The 26,832-nt window shown below is 47.2% G+C and overlaps 1 long non-coding RNA gene across 2 annotated transcripts; it reads left to right on the top strand.

The window, feature by feature from the left end:
- Positions 1-479: 479 nt before the first annotated feature.
- LOC124075927 (uncharacterized) lies at positions 480-26,047 on the top strand. Of its 2 annotated transcripts, XR_009224527.1 has the most exons (4): positions 480-593; positions 845-967; positions 6,412-6,451; positions 24,221-26,047. It is a non-coding gene; the product is annotated as an uncharacterized LOC124075927 (long non-coding RNA). The 2 variants fall into 2 exon arrangements; XR_009224528.1 differs by lacking the exons at positions 480-593; positions 845-967 and adding an exon at positions 5,023-5,247.
- The last annotated feature ends 785 nt before the right edge of the window (positions 26,048-26,832 follow it).

The following is a 26,832-nucleotide window of genomic DNA, read 5'->3' as shown; positions in this document are numbered from 1 at the left end:
TTGGGACAGTGAAAATCCCACTGAAGTCCTCCTTCCCTCTCTGGCTTCTGGGCCAACCCTTCCTCCTCCAGACACACCAGCTCCTGAGCCCCCTCCTCCACCCCACTCCTTCCTCTGCCCCTCTCTCCCTCCTTTCCTTCCTCCTGCCCAGGCTTTACTGGCAAAATCAAACCAAATAACAGAGGAATGAGGAGCAAGTAAACAGCCACCCACCTTCCCTCCAGGCCCTGGAAGCAGCTTCCTCACCTCCGCTGACAGCCTCATGTTTCAAAGTGCCTGGCCCTCATTCAAGGCCAGCGGCAGTGGCCACAGAGTTATTGTGCCGAGATGAAGGCAAATCCAGGCAGTTTCTATTTTTAGGTGCAACTGTGTTTCTGGAAAAGCCTGTACATCCCATAATAGGAAATCCTGAGAGTGTGAAGACTGTTTCCTGCCAGTTGAAGCACTGTTGTCTTTGGCTGTTCTGACCACGGCAGAAAACCTCGAGTACAGGGCGGAGGTGGAGGGCAGGGCAGGCAGAACCTGCGGCTGGGGCTGGTGAGTGAGGAGAGGGACGGACAGCCCAGACAGCCACAGGGGTGGTCCAAACTTCGGTGAGTGCGGGGCCTGGGGAGGCGCAGCGGAACCTACCCCCTAATCTGAACACTTTGAAAAATAGTTCAGCTGTGTGCTTGTCATAGGAAATGGTACCTGGTGAGGTGGCTCTCTTAGTGGCCCTGCTGGAGGGCAATGGCCAGTCTTTGGTGACAGTGCTGGTAGAGATGGGGCTGGTGTTGGCCAGGTTAGAGAGTCACAGGTCCACTTATTTTAAAGTGAAACTGTTCTCAACATGTTCTCCCAAAAGGTCCAGAAGGTCCTGAAGCCATGTATCTCACCCTTCCACGCGCACAAGTCACCTGAGACCACGCTCAACGAGGATTCTCATTCAGTAGGTCCAGGACAAGGGCCTCTGCACTTTGCCAGAAAAGTGAGTCTCTCTAGCTGCTCACTGTGCCCTCCTCTGCACAAGCTCAGGGCTGAGGCGTCTTTCCGCTGCTCCACGTTCGGAGACTCCTTGTGGGTGGCGTGGGTGGCTGTGGGGAGACCCTGAACAACACAGATGCCTGCAGCTGCTCTGTGCACACCTCAGGTGTCTTCTCTCCCCTTCCTCTTGTGGGGAGCTGGTCTGCCCCAGCAGACAGTGGCCAAGGGCGTGACCGCTGGACCACTATGAGACTGATTGGGACCTGGTGACAAGTGGTTCTGTGTGCTCCATGCTGTTGGGTTCCTGAGGGTGTATTGGCCTCACCATCACTGGTGTCCACTCAGATCCTATGTCCAACAGCCTTAAGAGATCCTCTTTCCTTTCCCGGGTGTGGCATTACTGAGGGAATGGCCAGCTTCTCTGGCAGGAGTTGAGGAAGAGCTGCCACGTGTGTGTGTGTGTGGTGTGGTATGTTGCAGGACCCTTCCTCAAGGGCCTCCTTCCTTTCAACCCGCGAGCCCTGGACCGTGGAATGGATTCATCTAGCACTGGGCGAGGGATTGCAGGTTTCCAGTGCAGTGAGTGGTGCCTGGCTTCTGCTCATTTGATCGTGATCTTCTTGATTGTTTATATAAGGTGATACTCTCACTGGTTGCCCATGATCTCACCCTGGCACACCTTGGCTACCAGCCATCACCAGGGGTCCCTGAAGGTCAGACCTCCAGCTTGTCTTTCTGCCTCATTTTCCATTATGAATCATGACAATTACTTCTGCCTTTCCTGTGCTGGTCCAGGGCCTCCATGTAGCCTTTGTTATTACAATAGCACAATCTGCATTGCCTCTGAGCCCAATTCAAAGGCAACATCTCCTACAGGCAATATTGACCTCCCTAAGACAGCCACCACAGAGCCTCCCAGGGAAGCAAGTGTCTCCCTAACTAGGGGACTCCTTAGTACCTGAGCAGAGGGTGTGTCCTCCAGGACCTCACCTGAGCCGTGAGAGAGTGCTCCCATGTCAATATCTCTGCCCTCCCCTGCTTGTCTTCCATCCCTGCCTGCCCTGCCTCCATCCTCCGAGCATCCACTCCATCCAGGAGCTCTCATTAGCCAGGGCTGTTGTGGTGAATGACCCCTTTCTTCCTACAGCAGGAACACTCCTTCCCTACCCAAGCCTTTCTTCAACTTGGCCATAATTATTGGTAGCAAAGAGGAGAGGCAGGATTGGCTCTTCAGGGCAGCAACATTGTCTGGGGGACCTGGCTCAGGGAGAGCTTTTCCTGACCCCTGGGTGGGGAGAAGTTGCTCATCTCTAGTGGGTGGGAAGGGACTATTTCTGCCAGCCCAGAGGTTCTTGGGAATCTGGGGGTTGAACACTCTCAGGCATATCACCCCTAGCTCCCTGTTTGGCTGCCAGGTCCCACTCCTTATCAGGATCTTCACTGCCCCCTAGAGACCCTGCAGGGCTGTGACTTCAACCTCCTTCCTTACTCCAACACTCAGTCAGGACCTAGATCTGACAGTCTTCATGATCTGCAGGAGATGAAAGCATTTAAATGGCGCCATGAAATCTTCTGGCCTTCACACTGTGTTCCAAGTTTATGGTCAGCTGGCTTGAGCCTGTCATCTTCTTTTGGGGTTTCAATTTCAGTTAACTAATCAACTCTGGTCTGTTGCTGCCATATCTCTAAAGTGCCGGCGCTCTTGCATTAGCAGGATGCATCTCCTTCCAGCAAATTCCATCTCAATTCACTGCAGATGACAATTTCACAGAACTTATCTGCAAGATAAGATGAAAAGCTTTCAGAGTCTTTGGAAACTCTGCTTAATACCAGCATTGGGGTCTTGTTCCCTTTGGGCATGTGAGTGATTCCATTCCAGACCCCCATCCCGAGGGTCTCATCCCAGGCCCACTGCTGGTGCCCACCATCCCAGGATGGGTACTCCCTGAATCAGACCCTGACACAAGGATCTGAGTGCAAGGCGTTTAACTGCAAAAGGATCCAGAAAGCACTAGCAGAGACGGAGCAGGGCATGAAGCCAGTACAGGGCATGGTGTCCAGCAGGAACCTCCATGGAAGCCTGGGGCTTAACTGTGCTGTTAACACTGTTGAACAGCATCACTGCTGCCCAGGGATGAGGAAACACCTCCTGCCATGGCTGAGCGCTGCTTCTGGGGGCATTCACTTGATGGCAGCCCCAAAAGCCCCAAGCAGAGAACCAGGGGTTCCAGTTGAAGAACTGGCCATCTCCCTGCAGGGGAGGTGACCCATGGTTCCAGGGACACTTTGCTCTGGGATGCCAGGAGTGGCCCCCTGGTGGAAAAATCCCACACAACAGCTCCTGTGGATTAACACTGTCCCTCTGGGTAACAATGCTGCATCCCAGGGAAGAAAACCCGTTGAAAGGTCGCCCCTTAGGTGAAAACTTCAGGCACTGCGGTAGGAAGGTGATTTTGAGATTCAGGATTTTTTGCAGAGCCCCTCAACATATATGGAAGGTACTAACAGCGCTGGCCTGCGTTGTCTTGGCCTGCAGAACACGTTCCCATCCGCTGACCTCATAGCATGCAATGAAGACTGCAGTCTGGGAACCAAGTGACATGCTAGGGTGGCGGCAGACCGGGGGCTCCATGGCGGGCCTTGTGATCCTGTGTCCCTAGGCCAGCCTGTCCTGTGAGCTGCCCCACGCACTCACTGTGAGAGAGCACCTGGGAGACACGTGCACACACCATCCTGATACTGCTCAGAAAGTCTCACACACGGGAAAACCTGAGGACTCTAAGGTGTCCCGAGAGGGAATCAGAGGAGCCCCGAGCACTTGCGGGAACGTCTTCAAGTTAGAAGGCTTAGGGTCCTGATGGATTCCCGACGTCAGCATCATCCAATCCCTGGGATTGGCCCTGCAGGAGGCCCCCGGTCCAGCGGGCATGCAGTGACCTTCTAGGCCCACAAGAGGGAGCCAGTGTGGCGCGGGCAGCTGTCGGCCGCACCCGCAGGAGGCTGGGCGCGGAGCCCAGGTGGGGAAGGAAGAGGTCCTGGGGAGCAGGACAGAGGCCTGAGAGAGACCCAAGCTCCGAGTGACGCAGAGGCGCTGACGTTTGCATTAACCGCGTTTAACGTAAAAACGCGTGCGTGGGGATTCCACGGTTTACTCGCACTGCCGAGTGTGCGTGGTTTTCTGGACTCAGCTGACGAACGCGTGCAGACGCGGAGCGCAGACGCGTGGAGAGCCGAGCGCTGGGAACTCCGCGTGCGCGGCTGCCGGGGAGACGGGCGAGGCTCCCGGCCGGGGTGCCCTGGCCTCCGGACCCCCCCGGCCTGGGCATCGCCTTCCCTGTGGTTTCAGCCGCCGCGTGGCTGCCTTGAGCCTGCACCCAGCAGACAGGAATCCGTAGACATCGCCCACGGGGCCGCGGTTCCCACCGGACTGTTGCGATTCCTCCCTTCAAGGAGAGAAGCCCTGAACGCCTGACGCCGCAAATGAGCTACCGCCTTAACTGTTGGAACTTCACTAGAAACAACAGCGAAGCAGCCATTGAGGTTGCCTCTCAGAAACCTCTATTTAGAGAATGCGTTCTGGGTATCCTAGGGGCACAGCCGTAAAGCAAGGAGAATAAAGTTAATCAAACACCATAGACCCCATATATCTAATTGACACTTTCTCTGTAAACCGCAAGAATCGATGTATTTATTCCAGGAATACCCAAAGCACTTGGCTTAGGAAATCACCTTGAGTCCATTTAGGAGAAATAAAAATAAAATCAATTTATGCCGTGCCTCTTTGGGACTCTAAATATTACTGAAGTGTGTTTATTCATCTGACTTAAGCTGTAGTGACGCAAAGCTTTTCTGGACATTAATCCACCCTGGAAGGATGAAGACTCACCACACCCACTGGAAGACAGGGATGAGCAGGAGCCAGAATCTACCAGCCTGGCGCCTTCACGTCAGAGTTGGAGCTTTCTGTTGGAAGAGGCTGGCCTCTCTAGCTGCTCACTGCCTCCGGGATCATCCTGCTTCCCACACTGCTGACTGGGAGGAAAGCCTGCAGGTGGGGGCCACCTCGACTCACTCGTAGCTTTTCCCAAGGCTGGTCTCCCTGGTCTGCGACCTGGGGGGGTGGGAGGCTTCAGCCTCCCGGATGCTTCCCAACTTCCTGCACATCACAAGTGCAGAAAGGGCTAATCTTTGTATAAAAAGTTAAAACTAAAAACTAGCACTGGAATTCAGAAGCCTCTCTATGAAGGTTGGTGGAAAAATCCATTGTGTGTTCCTCAGGTGATGGTAAGTATGGAGTTTGCATGGAACTTCCAAAGCAGATCTTTAGCGTTTTCAATGAGGAGCTTGAGTTTGCTTTTTTGCCCCTCATTTGTTTGCATGAGGTTTTATGCACAAGATGACCCCTTGCAACAAGTCCTTGAGACATTTTCATGATGAGGTCTTCAAAGTTTTGATAGTTATCATCACTGACTTTGCATCTGAAGATAAAAATTTTAAGCCCAACTTTATGACCATTCAAAATGTTACAACATTTGAAATTGCACCCAAAGAGAACCTAATTATCCTCCTTCTTGATTCATCAACAGAGGGAATGTGGGCCTTTTCTGTGGTGAGGGGAAAGATGTGGAGTGCAGTAGAGTGCTTTCAGATTGAGTATTTTAAAGCCAGGGGCCCCGCCCTGCGAAAGCACCACTGTGGTATTTAGCTTGCAACTGGAGTGGAAGGATCTGGGGGATTTGGAGACAGAGATTAGGGCGCTCTGAGGGCTGGGGATCCCATAGGGCTTCCTGTCCCCGCTTTACCCACTGGCCACATGGTGGGTCCCTGGACCCAGATTCTCCCACAGCTGCCTATTCTTCGTTCAGACAGGCAGTGCTGCCTCTCAGCTCAGGTGGGGCGCTTCCTGGACTTGCTACAGATCATTCTGCAGGAGCGAACACCAGGGTAACTTGTGCTGCTCTAGGCCCCTGGGCCATCAGGAGGCCTTGGGAAACCGGGGTCTTGGGAGCACTAGGTGCCCTTCAGAGCATCAGCTGGTGCTGCAAACCTCGCTGGGAAGTTGTCTTCTAGGTTGGGCTCAGGAGTGTTACTAACACCACTCAAGCTACTCAGCTAGAGGAGCAGGAAGGCGTCCCAGACCACAGCTCCACAGATATCAGATGCCCGCAGCCAGCTTTGCACCAGGGCCAGGCTCTCTTAGAGATCCCTGAGGTTAGCCACAGCCACAGGGATCTTCTCTAGGGACCTGTCACTACTAAGATGAGACCAACAGCTTCTTTGCTCTTCAAAGTAAATTATCTAAGATTTGTTCCAGATGCATTTTGAACAATAGCATTAGAAAAATTGGTCACCTGGTGTAAAGGAAACACCTCATCTGGAAGTTCAGTTTCTCATGTTGGCAAAGCCAGGCTCTTCCTATCCTTAAACAGACTCCCTTTTATCCTCCAGGGAGATTCTGCTGACTTCTGGAAGCACTCGTCAATGCCAGGTAAGCTGGGCATGGGAACGAGGGCAAGCATGCCCCTCTGTGGGCAGACTCCACGGCCTTCCGGCCGCCTTTCCAGAGCCCTATAGCCTGTACAGTCCTCGCAGAGGCCAGCTAGTGCCTGGGCGAGCCCAGGATTGGCCGGTCAGGAGCGGCTGTCACCTGCTACCACTTCCCTCCTATTCTTCCTTCCCATATGGCCTCCCTGTGGGCAGCACAGGTGCCACCTGAGCCCCTGCAGTGTGGCCCATCCCATGCCTTCAAGTGCGGTAACCTGTCCACGCCTGCGGGTCCTCACAGGGGGTGACTTGTGTATTATCCTCAGGGAAACACCAAGAATGGAGGCTGGTGACAGGAAGCACTTACGGTGTCCTCCACACATGGTCACCATCAGCAGCTGTTCAGGCAGCTGTGCCATCATTAACTCTGCATGGCATTGCCCACATGGTTATGTAGCTGGGAATGTCCATGGGAGGTGTCGCTCACCTCCCCGACCCCATCGCTTCTTTAAGGCTCCTTCCCTCAGAGTGCAGCTCCTGGCGTTGAGGAAGCCTGAAGTTGTCCTCACTAGCTGGGTTCCTGTATGGTCTCTGCTAGCCTCTCAGTGAACAGGCTGCTGGTGACATTAGGGTAAGGGCCCCAGGTCCCCTGCCCCAGCTCTCCCATGGCCGGGCTGTAGCCCTTTCCTGTCCTCTCTTGTGGCACCCCCTGGCTCCCTGGTGCTGCAGTGGGAGGGCTGGAGTGGAGAGCTGGTATCCCAGGCTATGGGCAGCCTGTCTGTGATGGCCCTTGGGGCTCCCTTGGGCTGTTGGCGTGCTTGGCCCGGGAGGGTTGCTGAGTCCTGTCCCACCCTGTCCTCAGGTTTTATGATCAGCACCTGGTTGTCAACCCTGCTTCCCTCCCACAAAGCAGAATATTGCTCAATGTGCCTACCCTCTGTCACTGTTGTCCCCTCTGACCCCACAGTATCCCTATCTGTTGAGAGTTAGGCTAGACAGCCCCTTTCAGTCCTTGTGGTCAAGTATCTGTGCTCATCCCAGCCCCCACCTGTGGCCGATGGATGAGCCATGAAGGAAGTTGGGGTGTTCATTGCTAACCACCACCAGGGAGGCTGGGCAGGTGAAAATGCCCCGGGGTACATTGACAAGTGTTGCTCTTTAAAATTGAGAGGTCCACGGCCCTCTGGTTAGCCCCCATTTTATACTGGTTAGTTGTTCACAGCCAACGGCAGGCAGAATGCCAAGACAGCCCAAGAACAGCACCCCAGCCCCAGGTGCTCACCTTGCATCACCCAGGGTGGGAGTAGGTCCCCAATACATGAGCTCTCAGTCCTGTAATTCAGCTACTGATCAATTGGCTGTGAGCTAATAAAGGAGATTATCCCTCATGGGTGTGACCTTGGGAAGAAGGTGAAGTATATGAGATGCCCTCTTCTGGATGCCAAGCCACCCCATGAACATCCGTGGATGGTCAGGGACCTCAGTCCTACCTGCATCTGCAAGGAAGGAATCTTGCCAGTGACCTGAATGGGGCTGGAGGCAGATCTTTCCAGGGTGACCTTCCAGATGAGGACGCAGCCAGCAACACCTCCACTTTAGCCTTGTGAGGTCCCGAGCAGAGGATCTGGCTCAAGCTGAGCTGGGCTCTTGCCCACAGCAGCTGGAGATAGCGGGTCTGCATCATTTTAAACCACCGAGTTTGTGGTGCTTCATGACGCGCCAATAGGAAATTAATACCCTCTGTTCCATCTTGAAATAAAATGCACAGACAACATAATCTACTTATTCACATAAATTTAAAAATATCAACGTATTATGCTAACTACCTTATAAGGAGAAGTAAGGAGACAGTGTTCCTGAGAGAAGCCCCTGTATTTCAGTAGTGCTCCCCAGGCATGTCACCCTAGAAGATCTGTGGAGGAGGCAGAGGTTGCATCTGTCCACTGAACCACCAATGTCAGGGGACAGATTCAGTCTGACCTGGTGTCAAGCACTGTGGATGATTTTCCAAAATCGCTAACAACTGCTGTAAAATTCTGTTCAGGAAAAAGTCCAACCTTCTGTGTGTGTAGTTACATTTCCAAAAATGCCAGTATATGTTAAAATCTTGCAAAAAAAATCATGCTTATGTTGGGTTTTATGTGCCAATAACCATGCACAGATCTCTCACCTACTTTACTGCCCAAGGTGACCTCCACAAGCCTTCCAGTGTGGGGCAGAAGCCCAGCCACTGCGGACCAGGAGCCGCCACCCCCTCCCCCCAGTTTCCAAAGTGACCCTAGGGGATGGTGCTGCTGGAGGGCACCCAGTGGCAGGGAGACATTCAAGTGTTGTTGCACCCAACCCCCATGCTCTCTTTGGTTGTTGAGAAAAGGTTCGTGGTTAAACACATAAAACATTTTCCTGAATAGGCTTTCTAGTTTGTTTGGCAAAATGACAATATTTAAATTAAAAATACTAAAACCCTAAGTGGCGACTGCAAATAAACAAGCAGGCAGTGGCCCCTGACCTCTGGCAGAGTCTCAGCAGGAATCTGAATGGGGCAGAGCTGGGGGCCCTGAGCCCTGTGGGCGGAGCGAGGGTCCTAACTCAGCTCTGGGCAGTGGCCAGTCGGGGGGGGGGGGGGGCAGGGCCACCCAGATGCCAGGCGGTCGCAGCTGCTGCCCCCCGGGGTGCACTGGAGAAGCGCAGCAGCTCTGCCCATGGGAAAGGCAGGGCGGCCTGGAGGCCTGGCCGTCCACCCCAGTGCCTGCCTGCGAGGAGCCCGCTTGGAACAGTACAGTGGGGCGCTTCCAGGAGGGACACTGTAAAGAGAAGTCACCGCTCCCCAGCGACGCCTGGGGCCCTTGGGAGGGAGGCTTTCCTGGGGGAGTCCCTTCCTGCCCAAGGCTGCGAGGCCACAAAGCCTGAGAAGCCCGCGGTCTTAGTCCTTGACACCTGTTAGTGGAAAACCGAACAGGAACACCAGGACCTCTGGGATGGAAGCCACAGATGCTGGGTTCCAGTGAGTCTCTGCCCAAGAGAGGCTGGGGTCGGCAGCTGCAGCTCTCGGTGGTTCCTGGCCTGGCCTACATGGAAGAGTGCACTGCTGTGAGCTGTCCCCTGGCCCCCCTCCCCTCTTCTCCCTCTGCCAGCCTAGCCTGCACCTGGGCAGCCGACCCAAGAGGGAACATTGCCACTTCCGGTCAGGAAGGGCTGCTTCACTCAGTTCCACAGACAGACAGCTAGAAAGAATGTCCGACAGACAAAGAACCAGCCAGACAACCAGACAGCCAGACAGAGACAGTGAGCCAGACAACAGACAGCCAGACAGACAGACAGACAGTCACACAACCAGCCAGACAGAAAGACAGGCAGATAGACAGACAGACAGACAGCCACACAGACAGACAGACAGACAGATAGACAGACAGACAGCCACACAGACAGAAAGACAGACAGACAGCCAGACAGACAGATAGACAGACAGCCACACAGACAGAAAGACAGACAGACAGCCACACAGACAGAAAGACAGACAGACAGATAGACAGCCAGACAGACAGCCACACAGAAAGACAGACAGGCCGACTGCAGCAGCTTCTCATCTGGAAAGCAAGAATACCTTGCTGAAGCTTCCTGGCCAGTGGTCATCGCTCAGTCTCACCCAGCAGTGAGGATGTCAGGTGACCTCTCCTTCCCACTCACACTGTGGAAAGGACTTGGGGAGAAACATAGAGCAGACTGGGAGTTCCTGCTTTAGGACCCCCGGTGGCCTGGAGAAGCTGGATTCTGTCTCTTTCCTGGAGCCAGACCTGTACTCAGGGGCACTGCCTTCCTCCATTCCAGAATATACCCTTCTAAATATTTTAATACTTTAAAATTGGGATGCACTTGGTACATCTCTTCACATTATGATGGGTACCATTTTGTTTTCTTTCATAGTAGGTAAAATGATGGTGCATCTAATAATTAATAGCATCATGGATTCAATGAGGTATGACAGATAGGCAAGGCAGCCATGGAGAGAAGCTTTTCTGAGATGTGAACAAGTAGGACATGCACTGTGGTGAAATCCCAGGTGGCCCAGATCTCAGGTGTCAGATCTGAAGCGTTCCCAGAGTCCCAAAAGGTACCATCACACTCAGTTCTGCTGCTATAACAAAATGTCACAGAAGGGTGCTTTGTTGTTTTTGGTGCTGGGGATTTAATCCAGGGATGCTCTACCATTGAGTCACATCCCCAGCCCTTTTATTTTTTATTTTGAGACAAGGTCTCACTAAGTTACTTAGGGCCTCTCTAAGTTGCTGAGGCCAGCCTTGAACTTGTGATCCTCCTGGCTCAGACTCTAGAGTTGCTGGGATTACAAGCGTGCGCCACCACACTCAGGAGACTGGGAAGTTTAAACAACAGACATTTATTTCTCACAATTCTGGAGGCTGCAGAGTCCAGGATAAAGGCACTGGCAGGTTTGTTCTTGATGAGGGAGCCATCCAGTGGGCTTTCTCACCTGCAGATGACCATCTTCTCCCAGCAAGCTCTCTGGTCTTTTCCCATAGGGCACTGGTCTATCATGAGGGCTCTCGACCTGACCACCTCCCAGAGGGCCACCTCTAGTGACCACCACGTCAGGGACCAGTGCTGCAGGCATAGATTCAGTCCACAGCACAGACTGCAGCCATCACCTGGATGGGTGACAGGTTTCCTGCATCAATTCTGATTGAACGCAGCATGCACAGTGGTGGGGTGGTTCCTGTCCGTGCCTTGCCAAGGAGGGTCATTTTTGAGGTGCCACAAAACATACAACCTTGGCCCTTCTCAGGTCAATAATTTCTACCAACGACTTTAACAAAGGTATCTTGCAGTTGCTTATCTAATGATTTATGGCTTCTTCAAAGCACAGTGGAAAACGATTCCCACTGAATGAAATCCACAATGTGGCACTTAACTGAATCAAATGGGTTTTCATTTGTGTTCAAAGAATCAATGGCATGTGTGTCAGAAGGTGCAGGAGGGCACAGGACCGACCCTGGTGAGCAAGGTCTTGTTCAGCATCACGTCTGTGTGAAACAGGAGTGGAAGAGAGCGTGAGAATGGGTAGGCAATGAAATCGCAATCCAGGATGTGTTTTGATCTTAATACATCGACTTTACTGGACTCTGGACACAGAAGGACTGTGTACAGCAGTTTCTGGGCTTGGGCACTGTTGACCCACTGGAGAGCTGCTACGGGTGGGACAATTGGTAATGACAGGTGAAGCTCTCTTCAGAGCTGATTGCCAAGCACTGACACTCACTTGTACTGAGAACTTCATTTGGGGACTAATCAAAACCCCAGTGGTGACCGCCTAAGCAATCACACTCGCTCTCCAGAAAACAAGAAAGGAGAGGGGGAAAGGGTGTGCCTCCTGAGCCTGCCCTCTTTAAGAGGCTCCTTAAAAATATCACCAATAGCTTCCAGTTACTTCTCATCAATGACTCAATAATAAGACAGGCCAGGGAGTGTGGTTTTCTTAACTGCTGTGGACACTACTGGGTTTCAGTGAGGAAGAAGGGAAAAGGGAGATCCGAGGGGGAGCTGACAGCCTCTGCCAAATCCTTCAAGCTAGTTTGAATCAAAGGGAAGGACACAGGGAGTTCCACGGGAACTGGGAGCAGGCAGTGTGGTCTGGCCTCCTGGGACGGCGGGCTCCTGGCACAAAGTGGCCCCTCAGGGAGCCTCCTGGGGCTGTGTGGCCTCCAGTCTGTTCTTCACCCAGTGCAAGGCCGGTGAAGCAGGCAGTCATTCTGTTCACTGCATTTTTGCTTCTCTTTGCACATGGTTGCTCCCTGGGTCCATCCTCAGGGAAACTGCAGGAGCTGGGGGGCTTCTCTGACTGACCCCAGCTTCCCAGGAAAGGAAAGGAAATCTCTCCCTCTGGCTGAGGCTACCCCTGGTCCAGCTGTCTGTGGAAGGATTTTACCCTTCTGCTAGGTCCGTGTGTGCATGTGCAAGCTGGGGTGAGAGGGGTGGCCCAGAGGTGCTGTCCTCAGCCGGAACAGAGCCTGTCTCTTCTAAACGGTCAAAACACAGTCCACGAGCTTCCATTTGTGAAAATATTCGCTATCCAGAAGGTTCAAATCAGAAAAGAAAAACCTGACAATGAAATTATCAAGGCCCTGCCAGGGTCCATTTAAACTGTCACCTCAGGAAAAAGGCAGGTTATGTTCTATATCCCTCTTTGGTGCTTTCCAAACCTACAAAAAAAAAAAAGCCACTTATTTCAGACATGAGTGGGATCACCCAGCTAGCCAGGATGCGTCATCTCTGTCCTGCTAAGTGAACGCGGTTCACTGTCTGCCTGGAGTCTGGCATGGCTCTTGGTCAAACAGGCTCCACATTTCCATGAGCTCTAAGATCTGAATATGAGCCAGCTCCACCCCATCCAGGGTAATTGTTGACAGCTGTGTCTTGAAAGCGTTTCTTTTGTTGCTCATCTTGCTGAGTGAGTCGAATTGCTTCATTAACATTTAGGCCATGTTACGCATTCAAGTGCTCACGAGGTATTTGGATTTCATATGAGCTTTTTTTCTTTTTTTAAATACTTCTTGTTCCAAACATGACAAGCCTCTATTTCTGTAATGAGTTTTTGTGTACAGGGTGCTATTGAATGTGGATTTGCATCTCTGTTCATTTGTCATGCAAAGTCGTTCAGAAATGATTGCTGCAGGTCAACCTGGTTATTAAGGCCTTTTAGATTTGGGGAGAGCACATTTCCAATCATTCCTCAGAGCAGAGATGCCTGTTGGTGCTTCCCACCCAGGAGGAGTGTCAGCTCCCCAGGGTGTTTGTGGGGGCTGTCCCTCCAGACAAGATGATCTTTATGGCTTCCCAGAGCCATCCCAAATAAATGTACGGTTGAAGCAAAAAGCAATGAACTTGCTGTGAAATCTCAACCTCAAAATAAATCCTCTTACGTACCCTCCTCATGAGATTTGTGCTCTAAACCGCCTCTCCTTGGGGATCTGGGGGCCTTGTAGCAAGTTTCCACTGCTGGGGTCCAGGTCCCAGGACAGACAGGCCTCCTGCCACAGATGCCTCTTCCTTCCTAGCAGGATCCCAGTTACCCCACATGCCAGTGCACCCTGCTCAGGGCACTCTTCCCCCAGATGCCCTTGCAGGTAGAGGTGGCCCCTGGCACCCAAATCCTGCCAGTGAGATGTAAAGGAAAGCCACGCAACAAACCTTTGGCTTCCCAGAGGAGGTGAGCTCGCCGCAGGCCTGGAGCTCTTGACCCTCTGCCTCTTCCCACCTCCTCTTTTCAGATCTGAAGCGATGTGCAAGGGCTGGAGGTACAGCAGTCATCCTGCGGATGTGGGCCCTGGTGGCGGCCTGGACAAGTTGTACCAGATGTGGGCTGCTCAGCTCTGGACTTCTGTGATAATAGGGTCTCCTGTTATTTGCAGCCAAACACATTCTTAATTGAGACCTTCCATAAGGGAACAGAGAGGGCTTTTGGTTTGAGGTCGGGGCCTATTCTAGTTATCTATCACTACAAAACAGGTTGGTCCAAAACTTAGAGCTTTGGGCCACAACTATTTTATGAGGTCTCCCAGCTTGTGAGTCAGGAATTCAGCAAGTGACAGCTGGATGAATTTCCTGCCTCATGGCTCTGCTCAGGGCTGCGGTTGGTACTCAGCTGGCCAATGTGCCCATCTGAGGGGCCCAGGCCAGCTTCACCCACATCCAATATCTTGGCAGGGAAGCATGTGCTGCAGAGTTCACAGGAGTCTGCCACTGGACACTCATGTGGCTTCTCCAGCCTTGTGGTCCTGGGGTGGTCACAGATTATGTGGTGCCTCAGGGTGCTCACAGAGGGACAGTTCCCAGAACCTGTGCCTGGAAACAAGCCCTGCTCTGCCAATGCTGTGTCGCTGGGGCCTAAGCAGTCACAGAGCAACAGGGGGACTTGGTTCTACCTCTGGGTGGGACCACTATTGAAGAACTTACAGCCGGCATCAATCATTCATGGGGCCATTGGGCTACAGGATGACCTTGACCGAGCTTGACTGACAGGCATCGATAGACAGATAAAAACCCAGAGGCCTAACATTCACACCATGATCACTTTTGGGTAGACAGTCTGCAACGTGCCAGGAGCTAGTTGAGGCACTGGGAATGTTAATGGTGGACATAATCACTGAGGTCTCTTTGAGTTTGAGGTTGTGTGTGGGCAGGAATGGCTTTATCCACTTCTGTAGGTTCTCTGCTGGGCTGAAATTAAGTTCACATAAGTCAGACCAAGAGGAGAAAAAGCATGTTTAATTGCATACACTCAACACACAGAAGTCCCACATCACACAAGACTCAAGGAAGAGCCAGGAGATGGAAGCTCATCTAGCATCCTGAGCTACAGGGAGGAACAGGGGCCTGGGGACTCTGGGGGTGGGAGAGAGAAAACATGGGGCTTAAAAGTTGTCCCACCTGCAGACAAAACTGCCCACGAGCAGGGCAGGGCTTTCCTGACAGGAGTCGTTTATTAATGTAGATTTCCTGAAATGTTTTACAAAAGGACAGACTTTCCAAGCTACTGTTATGCAATTTTGTAGAATAATGAGCCCAAAATATGCTAGAGAGTATATTTTATGGTGGCATATTGTGGTCTCCTAAGGCCATGTTGTGGGGTGATGTGAGACCCCCAGCAAGGTTCTTCTTCCAGGACATGCCCAGGAAGTGCCATCAAGGCCGTGTTTAAAGGTGTGTGGTGGCCTAGGCCAGCTGCTGTGATGGTGTAGAGAGCCAGCCCACATGTGGGGAGCTCTGGGTTTCATCTTTGCTCCGTGCTGAGGATCTGTGTGGTGGTGGGAAGACCCAGAGCTGGTCTCAGGCTTCAATTCAGTTCTCAGGCATGTACTGGGTTCATCCTCTCTGAGGCCTCTCCACTGTCCATATTATGGTCCTGCCGGTCACTCTGTATGATTATGGAGAAGGCTGGAGTTATGATCTCTTTCCTTAACTCTGAAGAATAACAGACTCTGTAGTCGAGCTCCACTGCCTCTTCCCCCACAGACCTGGAGAGAGACCTCAGAGGGAGCTCGGGGTAAAGGCAATATTTTTGTGAAAATTAAATCTTCCCAGCTAATTTGATTTCCCTGAGAACTTGTGCTTTCCAAACTTTCCCTGCTGATCTCTCTTTTAAATTACCATAAAAATGTTTCCTTCGTCATTGGAACATGGCAAGCCGACTGAGTATAACCAAATGTTCCAGAGTTCACTGGGCCCTCACCACGTGGAAATCTGAGAAGTCTTAACAAAGCAAATGAACGAGAGCCTCAGAGGGAGTAACCCGGGTTCAGTTCATGAAAGTGGACCCTACATGACCGACAGATGAAGGCTGACCTTGAACTTGGTGGTGGGACAACCTTATTTTTTCAAGGAATGTATTCCTTTCTTTCCATCTCAAAGATTTGTAGAACTAAAACATAATTAAATTGCACAAAAATTTGAAGATAGCCAATGAATTCATGGAAGATCTAAGTGGCCTGGGGACTATGATGAGTTTTGGGATTTGAGAGGTGGAAAATCCTGTGTTTCTGAGAGAGAAAAAAAAAAAAAAATATATATATATATATATATAGCTTTTGCTGTGACTTCCTGCAGTATCTGGGCAAATGGATCAAATATTTTGTGATTCCATTATGGGAAAACAGTATTTTGTTTCTAGAAGAAAAAAGTTTCTGTATCACATTTTTCTATTAATAATTTTCTACCAATAAGCTTTGTGATTTGTGTTAGGAAATAAATGCTGGAAGAAATCCCTGTAACTAGACCCCTGGATCCATTTAAGGAGACAGCCTTATAAAGTAAGACTGCTTCGTCAGAGTTTTTATGATATTTCAGTAGCTAATCTTCTCTGGATTTATTAGTCCTGGGAAGATTCAAAGTATACAAAATTGTTTTTGATAGTGAATGATATTATACTGAAGTTTCACCAAAATAATAATCATGTAACAATAAGAATATTGATCCATAACCGCAACACACAATGTGTTAGGCAAGTGCTAATAAGCTGTGGCTTCTCACCTTAAAGTGTGGCACTGGAGGCTGTCACTGTGTCCGTCAGCACAGACCATGAGGTCCAGGGAGGGCCTGGGCACTGGCCAGTGGTGGGGTAGGGATTCTAACCCAGCGTGTCTGCTGCCAGGTCACAGCATTTTTCCACCTTGGTGTTTATCCAATGATCTCTTTGGAGGTAATGCAAACGCTGTTGGAACACCGCAGAATATTTGAAAACAAACAATTTGTATTTTGTTCACTTGGTAACAAAAGACAATCAGGCAGCAATTACACTGTTGAAACAGGGTATTTTCCCTTTAAAGTTTCTATGGTAAGCGCTGAATGTTTCTGGATTCTTTTTCACCTCAACAAAGCTACTGAGAGACTGGCGGGTAAAAAGTTAAAACTCCCTTTAATTTTATTACATGCTGCTGCTTCAGTTCCCTTAATTTTTTTTTTAATTATAGATCACCCAGGATGCACCCCGCCAGAATCGCACAAGCATGGAGCACAACCTACTCCAGAGCAGTCCCAGCCCACCCCACCCCTCCGCCTCACCCATGCCCTTACAGTCCTGGGGACACCCGCTGGGACCCGCCTTGCCACATCCACACATGCACATAGGACAGTTCAGCCAGAGTCACTCCCCCTCCACTGTCCTTCCCTGTCCCCATCCCTTATTCCTCCCCGGCAGTCCCCTTCACACTCTACTGGTCTTCCCTCTATTTTGATGAAGTTCCCTCTTGTTTGTTTTCCCCTCTCTTTCTTCTCATCCCTCCCACTTATTTTGGATTAGCTTCTGCATATCAGAGAAGACATTCCGCCCTGGGTTTGGGATGGGCTTGTCTGACTTAGCATGATAGTCTCCGGGTCCACCCATCCCCCAGCCAGTGCCACGATTTCATTCTTCTTGTGGCTGAATAGTGTTCCATTGTGTATTTGTGCCACAGTTTCTTGACCCATTCATCTGTAGAAGGGCACCTAGGCTGATCCCATAGCTGAGCTGCTGTGACCCTGATATGGCTGCGTCACTGCAGGAGGCTGGAGTCTTTGGTTTTCCGATCCTCCCTCTTCCTTGTTGCCCTCACTCTGCTGCCCAGGAGCTCCCCTCCTGCCCTTCACTTACAGACACGCCTCTGTAAGCCAGGCTGGCTTGACTCCCGTTTATTTAGGATTAGTAAAAACAGACACCTCAAGAAAAGCCCACTTTCAGGAAAGACTGCACACAATACTTCCCACCCAGCCCAGGTTTTCAACCCCCGCCCCACTTCTGCTTGGTGGCTTTGCAGATGCTTCACTTCAAAGCAGGGTCCCCGGAATCAAGTTTTAAAGCATAGACTTACAAACACCAATCATCCCAGGTTGCTCCACTTTGGAATCTGTTATAAAAATCTTAAAGAAAGAAGAGTAAAATCAGTGACCAAACTGTAGGTTTTTCCTTTAAGTATAGTTCATCTTGGAGAACGGACTTTTGCTATCCATGAATATTGTACACCCATTTAAATCTGTAATTTCCTTCATCAGCACTTTGCAACCTCAGCATACAAGCCAGGAAGTGCTCATTAGATTTAGTCCTACCTTTTTTCAGTAACTACAAATGGTATTTAAAACTATCTTTTGGCTTCCATGAATTAATTGATTGGAGTATATGAAAATTGAGTTTTGCATATTCAATCTTGCCTGTGACTTGTTCTACTCATTTATTTGTCCTAGGAACTGCTTTAGAGATTTCAAAATTTAGATTTTGTATTATCTAAATTTAAATTGTGTATACTTTTTCTTTCATTTTCATCAAGATGGATTTTCATTTTATCAAGAGAAATTTAAATTCAGGAAATACACTAAATAAAGTGTTACTGAGCACATAACATCCCTTTAAAAACTGTAATTGGTATGTAGATACAGAATTCTAAGTTCTCATCAGGGCACATAATACAAACTTTTCATATCCATTCGTGTACTTCCTAAACTTTAAGCATAACCTCCAAAATATGTTGATTTCAAGCCAGCCTTCCCCTACCCTATTGGTTGTTTTTGTTCTTCTATGTGCATTAGCTGTATATACAAAGAGAAAGCATGGAAACACATTTCTATATCTAGCAAAAGACGAGTGGTCCTTACGATAAGTGGAATTGAAGATAGTTAGCTATGCTTTGCTCATTCAAATGACTTGCACATTACATATGTGGATGAATCAGTGGGAGAGAAGGACAAGACGGAGGGAGAGAGCTGATAGTTATGCTTAAGCCACAGAAAAGTCAGTGACCAGGGAGTAACTGAAAAGAAAATATCATGAGAGAAGCAGAGAGCTGCCAAAGAATAAAGACAGAAACACTGAAAAATTCTAATTCATGCAGAGTTAGAGGAAGAGAAAACTGTGTGGGATCAATGCTGAGAGCCACAGCCGAGTCGGAATGGCCCCTGGCATTTTGCCAATAGTATTGGTTGAGAGGCAAGCCATTAAGATGATGCTGAATTGTTTCAATTGTATATCAGACCTTTACTGTCTGCCTCGGCCAGCTACTTTGGAGTTCTCGTGCTACTTTGGAGTTCTTGCGGGGTTTCCTGGAAAGTTCTCATTGGTTGGGGAAGTGCCGGAGGAGGGATTTCCGGTTGGTGGTTCCTGGAGGAGCCGTGTGGCGTTCGGAAGAGTTCCCGGGGAGCATGTGTGGAGTGTACTGGTGGAGTTCAGAAATAAAGTTTGTTCCTGCTTCAGTGGCTCGTGATTTGTGCCCAGCCAGACTGCGGCAGATCAATATTTGTAATGATAATGTTGATAATTATTCTAAACTATCAACACACTGATCTGTTGAAGAATTCAAATGAATCCCAAGCAGGAAAAATACATAAAAACACATTTATAGACACCTAGGAGCAGAGAGGAAGGCTCAGTAGATGACAGAGACTATTGAGTTAATTTGAATGAGGTCAAGAAAAAGGATTCTATGAGTAAAAGGGACACAAACAAGGATAGAAATAGCCACCAAATTTAACCATCAATCACAATAACTATGAATACAATAAGTATCTGAATTAAAAACAACCAGACTGATGTATAAGTAGCTTGGAAATAATTGCTCCATCCTAAAAATAGCTAAAAAGCCAAATCTACTTAAAAATCAGACACTTTTTAGATTTGCAGAGAAGAGAGATCACAGAGCAAACCACTGCCACCAAAATTGGAGAGAGGGCGACAGGTGAATACCAAACCATCACAACTACTGACAAAACCTTGAGTGGAGGTTTCTGGGACAAGCAGCGTTAGGTTCCAGTGCTGGCTTCCTTTATGAAAAATACCATGTCTGACTATCAAGAAAAAATTACAAGGCATACTAGAAGTTAAAAATACCATTCATAAAGACTAAGCCAACATCAGCAACAGACTCCAATTTGGCAGGGATGTTGGGATTATCAGACTGGAGTTGAAGACAACGATGATTACTGCACTAGAAGCACTAATGCAAAAAGTGGACAGCACTCAGGAAGAGGTGGGAAATGTACACAGAGAGATGGAAATTCTAAGAAAGAGGGCCGGAGTTGTGGCTCAGTGGTAGAGCGCTTGCCTCCTGTTGTAACTTTTCCCCTGATAGTTCTTCCTCCTTTAAATTTTCTTCCTCTGTCTGACTAGCTCGAGAGACAGCTAGGCGAAATGCAGCAGCCGGTTATCCTCAGAGAAATCTAGATATGTTGTTAGGAAAAGGACCTTATGAGGATCAGCAGCAACAAATTAGATATGATCCTGCTATATACTCACAAATTGCTGCAGATGCAATTAGGGCATGGAAGACTTTACAAGGACATGGAGATTTACAAGGTCAATTATCTAAGGTAATACAGGGAGCTAATGAACCTTACGCTGAATTTGTAGATAGGCTTATTCAAACAGCTACCAGAGTTTTGGGGGATACAGAACAAGCAATGCCATTAATAAAACAACTGGCTTATGAGCAAGCAAATAGTTGGTGCAGAGAGGTCATTAGACCATGGAAACATGAAGATTTAAACACATATATTAAATTATGTAGAGACATTAATGAACAAGGGCAAGTCTTGGCAGCTGCAGTACAACAGGCTTTAGATGCCAGGCCAAAAACATACTACAATTGTGAACAAACAGGACATTTTAAAAGGAATTTCCCCATAGGAGGAGGGTTTAACAAAACTAGGTATCAAAGGGATAGAATACCGGGTATTTGCCCATGATGCCGTAGAGGGAGACATTGGGCTAATGAATGCCATTCTCAAATCACCATAGAGGGTACTCCATTATCAAAAAACGAACAAGGACCAGGTGTTTACCCACTATATCGTGGAGAAAGGCATTGGGCTCCATTGCCAAAAAACGGACTGGGGGGCCCAATGCTCCAGGACCCATGACCACAAATATATGGGGCCATGGAGGAACCCAGAAACACCATCAGGGTAGTGCCCAGGACACATTATCCATCAGATCTCTCATCAGACAAACCAGAGGGAGCGCAGGGTTGGACATCTGTGCCTCCACCAGAGCAGTACTAACTCCAGAGATGGGAGTTCAAATCATTCCCATAGGAGTAAAAGGACCTCTTCCCCAAGGAACAGTAGGCTTATTGTTAGGACACAGTTCTTCTACTCTAAAAGGACTTATGATAAGTCCTGGGGTAATTGATCCCGATTATGAAGGTGAAATAAAAATTATAGCTAGTTCTCCAAGAGGTATATCAGTAATTTCGCCAGGAGATAGAATAGCACAGTTATTAATAATACCAAGCCTGCATGATAAATTTTCCAGTCGTACTGTAGAAAGAGGTTCCAGGGGATTAGACTCCACAGATGTAGATTGGACTATGCTGTCTTTAAATTTAGATTCTCACCCAATGCTAAAACTAAACATTCAAGGACATGAATTTAATGGACTACTGGATACAGGTGCAGACCTTAGCATCATCTCTCATCAAGAATGGCCAAATCATTGGCCGTTACAACAAGCCACTCAAACGCCTTGAGGCCTAGGAGTGGCGACTAATCCCCATAGAAGTGCAATGGTATTAGATTGGAAGGATCTGAAGGATGTGAAGGAACTATACAGCCATATGTATTGGATCATCTTCCTATAAATTTATGGGGACAAGATGTCCTACACCAATTAGGTTTGACATTAACAAATAATATCAATCCAAATGCACCCACTATTATGGCTAGACAAGGTTTTAGGAAAGGAAAAAGATTAGGAGAAAAAGGACAAAGTATAGTGGCGCCAATACGAATAGATCAAGAAATAGATAGACATGGATTGGGTTTTCAGGAGGGGTCACTGAGACAATAAAAATTACTTGGAAATCAGAAAGACCAGTATGGGTTCCTCAGTGGCTCCTGACTAAAGAAAAGATACAAGCAGCCCATGACCTGGTCAAACAACAATTAGTGGAGGGACATATACAACCTTCGGTATCTCCCCATTATACTCCCATTTTTGTCATTAAAAATAAATCTGATAAATGGAGATTATTGCAAGATTTAAGAGGTATAAATAATGAGATGGTTATTATGGGACCTGCTCAATCAGGGATTCCTCAATTGTCTGCTTTGCCAAAAACCTGGTATGTTTTAGTTATAGATATTAAAGATTGTTTTTTTTTTCAATTCCAATTCATCCTGAGGATAGTCCAGGTTTTGCATTTACTGTCCCTGCGTTGAATCATGAAGTTCCTGATCAGAAATATGAATGGAAAGTACTCCCTCAAGGGATGGCTAACAGCCCAACTATGTGTCAAATTTATGTTAACAAAGCAATCCAGCCACTTAGAAATCAAATCCTGAACTACAAATATTTCACTATATGGATGATGTATTATTAGCACACAAAGATAAAAACACATTACTAGAATGTTATGCCACACTTACAAACTTATTAAAAAATTATAGTCTAGAGATAGCAATAGATAAAGTACAATTAAATTTTCCAATTAATTATTTAGGAGTTCTATTATCCTCAACCATGGTCCATCCACCAAAAATTCAAATACGAGTAGATCAACTCAAATCACTTAACAACTCCCAAAAGTTATTAGGAGACATAAATTGGATAAGGCCTTATCTAGGCATACCAACAGGAGAGTTGGGACCTTTATTTGATATCCTAAAAGGTCCATCAGATCCAAATTCACCATGAATGTCAATGCCTGAAGCAAGAAAGGCATTAAAAATTATTGAAACATATATGGAAAATATGCATTTAGATAGAATTGATATAAGTTTGCCTTTATTATTTATTGTACTGCCAACAAAAAATATTCCTACAGGAGTATTTTGGCAAGAAGGTCCATTGTTGTGGATACATTTATCTTATTCTCCTAACACTATTCTTACTAGGTATCCTGAGGCTGTAGGACAATTGATACTCAAAGGGATAAAAGCAGCCAAGGGAGTGTTTGGAATTTCTCCCAATAAAATTATTTCTCCATATACTATGAATCAAATTGATGAGTTAGCTAATGAGTTAAATACTTGGGCAATAATCATGTGTAAATCTAATGTTTCATTTGATAATCACTTACCATCTAATCCTTTGTTGTCTTTTTGGTCTTCGCATCCTGTAGTTTTTCCAAAAATGACAAGAAAAACACCTATCATGAATGCGCCAAATATATTCACTGGTGGGTCAAATAATGGTACAGCAGCAGTAGTTACCCCTGATCAAACTTTTACATTTTTAGTACCCAAACAATCAGCTCAAAAGGTAGAGCTTAATGCAGTATTACAAGCTTTTGTGATGTTTAAAGATTCTGTATTTAATTTATTTTCTGATAGTCAGTATATAGTTAATGCTATAGTATCCCTTGAAGATGCTGGTAGGATTTCCCCTTCCTCTACTGTTTTCTCTTTGTTTTCCACTATACAAAGTCTAATCTGGGACAGAAAAGATTCATTCTTTATAGGACATATCGGGGCACATACAGGATTGCCTGGAGCCCTTAGTTTGGGCAACGATTTAGCAGATAAAACTACACATGACATACATATTTTCTCTACACTAGAAGAAGCTACAAATTTTCATAAAAGGTTCCATGTCAATGCTAATACTTTACAAAAGCATTTAAAAATAACTAAGGAACAAGCTAGACAAATAATAAAATAATGTCAAAATTGTGTGACCTTTTTACCACAAGTTAATCTTGGAGTCAATCCTAGAGGACTGATACCTAATCATATTTGGCAGATGGACGTCACACACTTGCCAGAATTTGGAAAATTAAAATATTTGCATGTTACAGTTGATACTTCTTCCGGATTTTTGATGGGCTCCCTTCATGCCAGAGGAAAAAACTAAAGATATTATACCTCATTGCTTACAAAATTTTGCCACTGTGGGCGTTCCAAAACAGTTAAAAACAGATAATGGTCCTGGCTATACTTCTATCTCTTTTAAACAATTTTGCTCATCATTTGGCATTACTCATATAACAGGAATCCCATACAATTCACAGGGTCAAGGTATAGTTGAAAGAGCTCATCAAACTATTAAAATGTACTTATTATAGCAAAAAGAGGGAATTGGGAAGGGGTATATATATCCCCCAAAGATAAACTTAAAATAACCCTTTTTACTCTAAACTTTTAAAATTTGGATTCATCAGGGCTTAGTGCTGTGGAAAGGCATATGTGTCCAAAAAATGTACATAAGCCTAAGGTACTTTGGAAGGATATTCTAACAGGACAATGGAAAGGTCCTGACCCAGTGATTGTCTGGAGTCGGGGGTTTGTTTGTGTGTTTCCACAGGGAGAACAGCAGCCGATTTGGATTCCAGAGAGACTAATTAAAGTGATTTCTACAGACCAAAAAGAAGATGACTTGGCTCAAATCCGTAACAGCTGATATCCTTACATCTGCAACAGTGGTTCTCCCACACCTGGAGGCTAATGAATAATGAACACCATTAGAGCCTATTTCAAATGTAAAAAACCTTGGGGCTTGCTTGTGGGAATACCTTCAGACCCATATGCAAGTTACAGGAAAAAGGATGGGATATCCAAAGAAGAGTCAAACCCAGGTGGTAACCAGGATGCCTTTTTTCAATATCTATTTTATTATTGCCTTTTCCCACATCATGAAGTTCTATTTTACTTTTTGAGCTAATACAGACCTAGGTTAATGTTTTTCTGATCAGTTCTATTTTTTGACTGTGGAGTTTTAAACATTGCAATGGAGATTTCACCTGTAAAATGCTACAAGGCCTTTCTTATGTTATGTGTTGTATGTATCGTATCATGTGTGCACACTAGTGTTTTGTGTTGTATGTCTGTATGTGCATATGTCCATATATCATATATGAGGAGTGCTCATGAAAAAATGGACCCAAATATTTTTTTTATTCACATGTTTTAAATGGTTTAATTTAAATTGGGTAAACAGCTGTTGAGGATTGTTTTGATATGTGAACAAAAAAAGGAGGTTAACAGATCTGTTTGTTTACTTTCACATTTCCTTTTCATTATATTTAATAATTCTGTTCAGGGTAATGTAAATTGTTCAGAAAATTGTTTTCTTAGTGCCTGCTGGAATGTTACATAATTTTTTTTTAGCCATCATTGCCAGAATTCCTGTCTTCATCCCAGTGCCGCTGAAGACAAAGATAAAACCAAACTACAGCTTCTTCGATAGCTATCACAGTAAACTGTATAAACTGATGCATCAATGAATAATAACTCAACAAGTAATGCTCAATCAAGGAGTCGATTTACTTTGGGAGGAAATGGACATATTAATGGATTCCTCTGCTTTGAACTGCTTGCAGAACTTGCATGGACTATGTATCACTTGTATGCATTGTGAACTATCTGTTGGTGCAGCAAATTGTGGTAGTGCTGGGGCATCTTTGCTGATGGTGTCATCGGTAGTACAATTTTTCCAAAAAGAGCCGTCATTTGGCTTGGTGTCGTGGCATTTTGCATCCTCTTCCCTTCTGCTTGTGATAGTCTAAAATTTGGGGGCCAACAGAGGTGAGGCAAAGAACCTCACCCCCCCCACACTGGTGCAAAGGCCAAATTTGGGGGCCAACAGAGGTGAGGCAAAGAACCTCACCCCCACACCCACTGGTGCAAAGGCCTATCCACTAGTATGGCTGTATGCTGGACTGGTAGTTAATGACCGGTAAGATCCAATTGCAGTGGTACCAACCTAAGACAGGAGGCTGATGCCTTGAGGTCAGCTCATCCGATGACAGGTAAGAACCATATGTAGTATTGGACAACCTAAGACAGGCACGGTCCCTAAGCCACATGCTTGGTGTTTAATTAAACAGAAGGGGGGAGATGCTGAGAGCCACAGCCGAGTAGGAATGGCCCCTGGCATTTTGCCAGAAGTAATGGTTGAGAGGCGAGCCATTAAGATGATGATAATTAAGTTAAGCTGTGTCAATAGGGCGGCCCCTGCTGCCTCAGGCGCCCGCTACTTGGGAGCTCTCTCGGGGATTCCTGGAGAGTTCGCGTTGGATGGGGAAGTTCTGGGAGAGTGAGTTCCAGTTGATGTGTGGTGTGTTCCTGGAGGAGCCACGTAGGTGGCGTTCGGGGCTGTGGGAGTTTGGAAATAAAGTTTGTTCCTGCTTGAGTGGCTTGTGATTTGTGCCCAGCCAGATTGCGGCAGTACTGGGAGGAACAAACCACTAACCTAGAATTCTGCACCAGTGATCGCCTTACAGAAGGTAAACCTAAGGGGAGGGACTGGTTGCCCTAGACCTGCCAAGAACGTTAAAAGTTCTTCACAGAGAAGAAAAGTGATAATGGCCAGACACTCAGATCTATTTAAGGAAAGAACTCACCAGAGAAGGAATAAGTGAAGGTGAAACAAAATCATTCTTATTCTTTTTCTTCAATTTTCTACCTCATACTTTTCTTATTCTTAATTGACCAGATACCCATTTGATCAAAATAAAAATAGCAAAATGTTCTTGATTATGGAGCTTGTGTATAATTACAACAAATGACAGCAATGGTGTATCAGAGATAGGAGGGAGGAATTAGGGAGATTTTGCCTTCATATGTCAGGAGCCACTCTGGAAATATATGCCCTTAAGTCCTGAGCAAGAGATACTGAACAATTATTGCACCCCGAAATATTCTGGGCTTTACCTCCGATCTGACAATGAGGTATGGCTCCAAAACTAAGTGTCACCTGGTGGGGTTGAGTTACACTCACCTGTTCCTTTATAATCCTACCCCTTTGCCCTTTTGGGGATAGAATGTTCCATGGAACCTCTCCTTGTGTGTCCCCTATATAAGAATAAAGAATTCCAGTGGCTGTCTCTTTCCACGGACCTTAAGGTCAAAGAGCTGTCATGGATTTTGAAAAGGTACTTCTGTGTGTTTGCATGCTTTCTTTGTCATTTTCTTAAG

This window comes from Marmota monax, unplaced genomic scaffold (genome assembly GCF_021218885.2).
Source record: "Marmota monax isolate L192 unplaced genomic scaffold, Marmota_monax_Labrador192_F-V1.1 WCK01_AAM20220418_F8-fsc00986, whole genome shotgun sequence".
NCBI lineage: Eukaryota > Metazoa > Chordata > Mammalia > Rodentia > Sciuridae > Marmota > Marmota monax.
The sequence above is the reverse complement of the archived record's forward strand: the minus strand, read 5'-3'. Positions and strand labels throughout refer to the sequence as shown.